Here is a 7,360-nt window from a genome sequence, read left to right as displayed (position 1 = left end):
CAGTCTTCCTAAGTCAGGCCAAATTGTTTTTTTTTTCTTGAGAAATTTGATTTGAGACCAAGAAAATGTCCATCAGGCTAAGCTGGTCTTTTGAGAGGAAATGCTGTCAACTCAGAGAGCTTTCAGGCCACCTTTCCCCATTCTGTGCCCAGGGAAGGAGGGAGAGCCAGTTAGTTACGAGAGAAGAATAAAGCAGAGAGACTTAAAGGAGCACGGCTGAGAGAAAGGATCCAGCTCTGCCTGGATTCTTCAAGGCTGAGAGTTTCTGATTCCAGAAACTCAACTACTTTACACCCTTGAGTTTTGTCAGACATCTCCATATTCTTTTTTGCTTAAATTAGCTTGAGTTGGTTTCCGTTATTTGCAACCAAAATAGTTGTAACTGAAACATCCAGATTAAAAGTAAGAAAAAGGCTTCCTACACTTGTCCATTGAGACAAGTCAGTTGTATCGCGATGCCACTATTTCATGGCCATGAAAAGCTTCTAAATTTATCTGTAGACTCACGTATCTGCATGGCTATACAGTACATCCGTTGGTGACTCATGAGGATTAAATAGTATGAGAGGCCTTTGTTACCTGATTCTTAGATGGATGTTAGATTAGTTCTTTTCTTTTTAAAAATGCAGCTGTGAGGGCTGAGTGTGGTGGTTCGTGCCTGTAATCCTGGCCCTTTGGAAAGCCAATGTGACAGGATAGCTTGAGCCCAGAAGTTCGAGACCAGCCTAGGCAAGATTGGGAGAACCTATTTCTAAAAAAAAAAAAATTAGTCAGATATGGTGGTGCACACTTACAGTCCCAGCTACTCAGAAGGCTGAGGTGGGAGGATCACTTGAGCTCGGGAGGTGGAAGTTGCAGTAAGCCGTGATAGTGCCACTGCACTCCAGCCTAGGTGACACAGAGATTGTCTCAAAAAAAAAAAAAAAAAAAAAAAAAGCTGTGCTTGGGATAGATGATTTCTTGAGATAACAAATTGTGAAGGAAAAATGGCCTTGAATTTTTTGTCATTTATTTGTGTCATTTATTTGTCATTTATTTGTGTATGTATTATCATATGTGATGTTTGTTATAGGTTTTTTTTGGCATGCCTACTCATAAACAAATATTTTAGTTTTCAAAGCGCATTTGTACACATTCTCTCCATTTGACCTTCACAATAGTCCTCTAAGAAAGTATTGTGATATCATTCCTATTTCATAAGTGAAGAAAACTGAGGCTCAGCGACATCAGGTATGATCAAGTGATCAGTGACACTGATCAAGTTTAATGTCATTAATCTAGCAAGGATACAACACAGAATCAAAACCAGTGTTGTTTCTGTACTCATATTTCATCTTTGTCTTCTTATAGCAGGGGTTTTAAGATGGTTCTGGTTTTTGTTTTCCCTTTATAAACTGTTTTTTTCTATTGAAGTATAAAATGGATACAAAAAAGTACACAAATCATAAGTGTATAAAGCTCAATGAATTATCACAAAGTGTACATACCATGTAACTACCAACAAGGCATGAAATTGGACATGACCAGCACCCCAGAACTCCCCTTCTGTCCCCTCCCAATAACTATTCTCTCCTTCCTCCCCAAAGGAAATCACCTTCTTGATTTTTAATACCATAGATTTGCCTGTTTACAAACTTTATATAAACAGAATCATCCATACAGAGAAGAGTAGCATGGCCCCTGCGCAAGGATGACATGCAAATTTATGAAACATTCATTAAAAAGATAAAAAATAAATAAATATACAAATAAATGGAATAATGCATTATGGATACTTTGTGTTCAACTTCTTTTATTCATGTGAGATTTGCTTGCATTTAAGTGGGTAACAGTACATTAATTTCTATTCCATCCATCTATAAATACTTGGACTGTTTCCAGTTTGGGGCTATAATGAATGATACTGCTATGATCATTCATGAATATGTCTTTTAGTACACCACATATATGCCCTATTAAGTTAATACCTAGGAATAAAATTGTTAAGTCAAAAGTTCAGACTTAATAGCTACTCCTGGCAGTTTTCCAATGTGGTTGGATCAATTTATACTTCCACTCCACTGATATAAAAAAATTTCAAGGCCGGGCGCGGTGGCTCAAGCCTGTAATCCCAGCACTTTGGGAGGCCGAGACGGGCGGATCACGAGGTCAGGAGATCGAGACCATCCTGGCTAACAAGGTGAAACCCCGTCTCTACTAAAAATACAAAAACTAGCCGGGCGAGGTGGCGGGCGCCTGTCGTCCCAGCTACTCGGGAGGCTGAGGCAGGAGAATGGCGTAAACCCGGGAGACGGAGCTTGCAGTGAGCTGAGATCCGGCCACTGCACTCCAGTCCGGGCGACAGAGCGAGACTCCGCCTCAAAAAAAAAAAAAAATTTCAGCTGCTCCATATTCTCATCAACACTTGGTGCTTTCTGCTTTTAACTTTAGCCATCCTAATGAGTGCATAATGGTATATCTCAATATAATTTAAATTTGTTTTTCCCTGATTTCTAATGAGTTTGAGCACATTTTTATGTTCATTGGTCATTTGACTATTCTCTTTTGTGAAGAACCTGTTCAAGATTTTGCCCATTTTTCTATTGGTTTGTAGGAATTCTTTATGTATTCTGAACATAAGCTCTTTGTAATATGCATTGTAAATATCTTCTCCTCCTCTGTGGTTTGCATTTTTAGCTTTGATTTTTTGACTTCAAAGAAATGGAAACATCTTATTTGCATTTTTCTACTTCTTTTAAAAACATAATGATTTTGATTATTTGGGATAAAATCCAATGGAACCATAGGCTCAAATGGCATTTCTCTTTCTGTTTTAGTCAGGCCTCAAAAGCTGAGACCAATCCATTGGGGACTAGTACTCCCACAGTCACTCTGGACCTGTTAAGATCATAAACACATTTCTGGCTTTCATGAGTCCATCATTGACCTTGAAAGTATGAGGAGGTTGAGGTAGAAAGAGCAAGAGTGAGGATTTCTTTAGAAAGTGCTTTCTCCTCCCATGACTTTCACATATGGTCAGGGAGAAAGGTGCCTCCTCTCCTCACCTCAAGCCAAAGGAAAGGTGCCTCAAGGAGACCTCCCAGCATTTGTCCCATGGAGTTTTAGGAAGAAAGACTTGGGTCTGATCCTTGCCAAGCATGAAGGTAGAAAAAAAGGCCAAAGGCTCACCTGTTTGCAAGGTCACATTGGGTGTAAACTGGACTTTCTTTTCTGAGACAGAGTCTCGCTGTTACCCAGCCTGGAGTGCAGTGGTGTGATCTCAGCTCATCACAACCTCTGCCTCCAGGGTTCAAGTGATTCTTCCGCCTCAGCTCCCTGAGTAATGGAGACTACAGGCACCTGCTACCACACCCAACTAATTTTTGTATTTTTAGTAGAGACGGGGTTTCACCATGTTGGCCAGGCTGGTGGACTTTCATTTACAGTGGGTAAAGGAAAATATTCCCAGGGAACAAAGTGGAATTCACAAAAAGTGCTGGATGTCTCTGTTTTTTGTTGTTGTTTTTGAGACAGAGTCTCACTCTGTCGCCCAGGCTGGAGTGCAGTGGTCCAAGCTCTACTCGCTGCAACCTTCACCTCCCAGATCAAGCAATTCTCCTGTCTCAGTCTCCTGAGTAGCTGGGATTACAGGCACGTGCCACCATGCCCGGCTAATTTTTGTATTTTTAGTAAAGATGGGGTTTCACCATGTTGGCCAGGCTGGTCTCAAACTACTTATCTCAAATGATTCACCTGCCTCGGCCTCCCAAAGCGCTGGGATTACAGGCGTGAGCCACCACACCCAACCTCAGTTTGTTGTCTATTGCTACAATAGAATACCACATTGAGTGACTTATAAAGAAAAAAGATTTATTTGGCTCACAGTTCTGGAGGCTGGGAAGTCCGAGGTGGAGAGGCCACATCTGGGGAGGGTCTTGCCGTTTTATCCCCTGGCAGAAGGTGAAAGGGTAAGAGAGTTCGTGAGACAGAGAAAGGGAGTCAAACTCCTGTGATAACAGACCCACTCTTGTGAGCTGCATTAATCAACTCATGAGGACTAACGCCTGTTGAAGTTCCCACCTTTCAACACTGTTACACTGGCAGTTAAATTTCAACATGAGTACCTGCAACTGGGTAATTGGAAAAAAATGTTTCAACATGAGTTTTGGAGGAGACATTTAAACCATAGCACTCCCCCTGGCCCCTCAAACTTCGTGTCGTTCTCATATACAAAACACTTTCATTCTATCACCAAAGTCCCAAAAGTCTTAACTAATTTCAGCATCAACTCAAAATTCCAAAGTATAGAGTCTCATCTAAATTAGATATGAATGAAAGCCAGGTGTGGTGGCTCACACCTGTAATTACAGCACTTTGGGAGGCTGAGGCAAGTGCACTGCTTTAGCCCAGGAGTGCGAGACCAACCTGGGCAACATGGTGAAACCCTGTCTCTACAAAAAATACAAAAATTAACTGGGTATGGTGGCATGCGCCTGTAGTCCCAGCTATGCAGGAGCTGAGGCAGGACAATTGCTTGAGCACGGGAGGTGGAGGTTGCAGTGAGCTGAGATCATGCCATTGCACTCCAGCCTGGGTGACAAAAGTGAAACCCTGTCTCAATCAATAAATAAATAAAATGAAATAAATTAGATATAAATGAAACTCAAGGCACAATCCATTCTGAGGCAAATTCCCTCCAGCTGTGAGCCTGGGAAATCACAACATTATCTTTTTCCAAAATACAATGGTGCGACACGCATAAAATATACATTCCCATTCCAGAGAGAAGAAATAGACAAAAAAGGAGGGTTAACTGGTCTTAAGCAAGTCCAAAACCCAACAGAAAAAAACAACATTAAGTCTTAAAGAATAATTTCCTTTGACTCCATGTCCCACATTCTGGACACACTGATGTGTGGGTTGGCCCCGAAGACCTCAGGCAGCCCCACCCCTATGGCTTTCATAGGCTCAGTCCACTCAGCAGGTCTCACAGGTTGAAGTCTTGTGCTCATGACTCTCTCAGCCTGGCACTGTACATTTGTAGCTCTACAGTTCTGGGGCCTCAGTGGTGGTCCTGCTCCCACAGCTTCACTAGGCATTACCCTACTGGGGACTCTGCAGTGGCTCAGCCCCATGACAAGTCCCTGCCTGGACCTACAGACTGTCCATGACATCCTTTGGAATCTAGGTGGAGGAAGTTATGCCCTTATAACTCTTGTATTCTGTGCACCTGTTGAATTAGCAGCATGTGGATGTTATCAAGGCTTACCAGTTATAGACTCTGAAGCAATGGGTGGAGCCACACCTGAGCCCACTTGAGCCATAGCTGGGGCAGCTGAGAAAGGTTATTGGGATCAGAGACCTGTGGCAACCCTGGGAAGGAGCTTGTGGAAGGTGTCCCAGGCCTATCCCCTGAAACCTCCTACAGCTCTGGGCCTGTGATATAAGGGGCAGCCTTGTAGCTCTCTGAGATGCCTTCAGGGTATTTTTCCCGTTGGTTTGATAACTAGCACCTGGCTCCCTTCTATCTACGGTAGGCTCTTTAGCAAATGGTTGCTTGGCCACAGCATTGGTTTGCTCTCCTAAAAAAAAGCCTTTTCACTCTCTACATGACCAGCCTGCAAGTCTTCCAAATTTTTCTATTCTGCTTCACTTTTAATTATAAATTCCTGACTGGGCACGGTGGCTCACACCTGTAATCCTAGCAATTTGGGAGGCTGAGGCGAACGGATCACTTGAGGTCAGGAGTTTGAGACCAGCCTGGCCAACACGGCGAAACCCCATCTCTACTAAAACTACAAAATTTAGCTGGATGTGGTGGCATGTGCCTGTAACCCCAGCTGCTTGGGAGGCTGAGGCAGGAGAATCACCTGAACCTGGGAGGCAGAGGTTGCAGTGAGCTGAGATTGTGCCGCTGCACTCCAGCCTGGGCAACAGAGAGAGACTCCATCTTCAAAAAAAAAAATTATAAATTTAAGTTCATGTCTTTCCTCTTGCATCTCACTATATGTGACTAAAAGACACATAGCAGCCCAGATGCTTTGCTGTTCAGATATTTTTTCCTGCCAGATATCCTAGTTCATTGCTCTTAAGATCTGCATTCCATAAAGTTCTAGCACATGGACAGAATTTTGCCCAATTTTTGCAACTGCATAACAAGCATGGCCTTTACTTCAGTTTCCATCACCTTCTTCCCCATTTCCATCTGAGACCTCATCAAAATGGCCTTTACCATTCATGTTTCTACCAACGTTCTGATCACAGCCATCGATTAATCTCTGAGATGTTTCCCTACAGCTCTACTCCTGAGTCCTCATCAGAATCTCCCATTATGCTCCATTCACAGCAATCCAGACTTTTTCTAGCCTGTTCCTCCAAATTCTTCAAACCTCTATCCATCACCCAGTTCCAAAGACACTTTCAAATTTTCAAGTATTTGTTATAGCAACAGCTCCACTTCTTGGTACCAATTTTTGTAATCTGTTTTCCACAGCTATAACAGAATACCACAGATTGGGTAATGTATCAGGAAAAGAGATTTATTTGACTAATGGTTCTAGAGCCTGGGAAGTCCAAGACTGAGGGGCTGCATCTGGTCAAGGCCTTCTTGATGCATTATCCCTTGTCAGAAGGTGGAAGAGCAAGAAAGTGCAAGAGACAGAGAGAAAAGGGAGCCTGCACGCCTATAATAACTAATCCACTCCTGTGATAATGGCATTAGTCCATGACCTAATCTGGATTAATGGCAATTACATTTCAACATGAATGTTGGAAGGGACATTCAAACCATTGTACCTGGGATAATCTGACGAGGAATCTTGCCTCCTCACTCCTCAAGGAGTGAAGGAACCACCAGAAGCCCAAATTGAGGAAGTCATCAAAAGCTGACAGCCAGAGAAGCATTGTCTGCATCAGGGAACTGCAGTCAGGGTAGGTGGAGAGAGAGGGGTGACCTGGGAGAGAGAGTCAGCTTTGGGCATTCTCTATTCCCAGAGGCCACTGATGCCAGAGGACACTGTACCAGGTATAGAAGACCGTTTGCCTTTTCCCCTAATCCTCTTTCCCCACTGGTACAGGGTGGAGAGGTCAGAAACAGCAGTTAGCAAGTTCAGGAGGCGGTATGGGAAGAGAGGAGTGACTGACAAGGCTGCCTCCCCTAACTCTGGCTCTGATGTTTGAGGCAGCCCTGAGCTGGAGAAGCAGAGAAGATTTAGCTTTGAACACATTTGGAATCTTGAAACTGCCCTCTACAAAACTGGAGTTTTGTGATTATAAGCCTGGACTGGACTCTTCCACAAATTCTCTTCTCAGCTGTTTCTATTCTGAAGCTTAATCCGTCTATTGAGTTTTTTTTTTTTTTTTTTTTTTTTTTTTTTTTTTT

At 43.0% G+C, this 7,360-nt stretch overlaps 1 non-coding gene across 1 annotated transcript; it reads left to right on the top strand.

Annotated features, from left to right (window-relative positions):
* The first annotated feature begins 1,618 nt into the window (after positions 1–1,618).
* Positions 1,619–1,725, top strand: LOC111550463. The gene has a single exon (XR_002734042.1). It is a non-coding gene; the product is annotated as a U6 spliceosomal RNA (small nuclear RNA).
* The last annotated feature ends 5,635 nt before the right edge of the window (positions 1,726–7,360 follow it).

This window comes from Piliocolobus tephrosceles, chromosome 15 (assembly GCF_002776525.5).
Source record: "Piliocolobus tephrosceles isolate RC106 chromosome 15, ASM277652v3, whole genome shotgun sequence".
Lineage (NCBI taxonomy): Eukaryota > Metazoa > Chordata > Mammalia > Primates > Cercopithecidae > Piliocolobus > Piliocolobus tephrosceles.
This window is presented reverse-complemented; position numbering and strand designations above follow the sequence as displayed.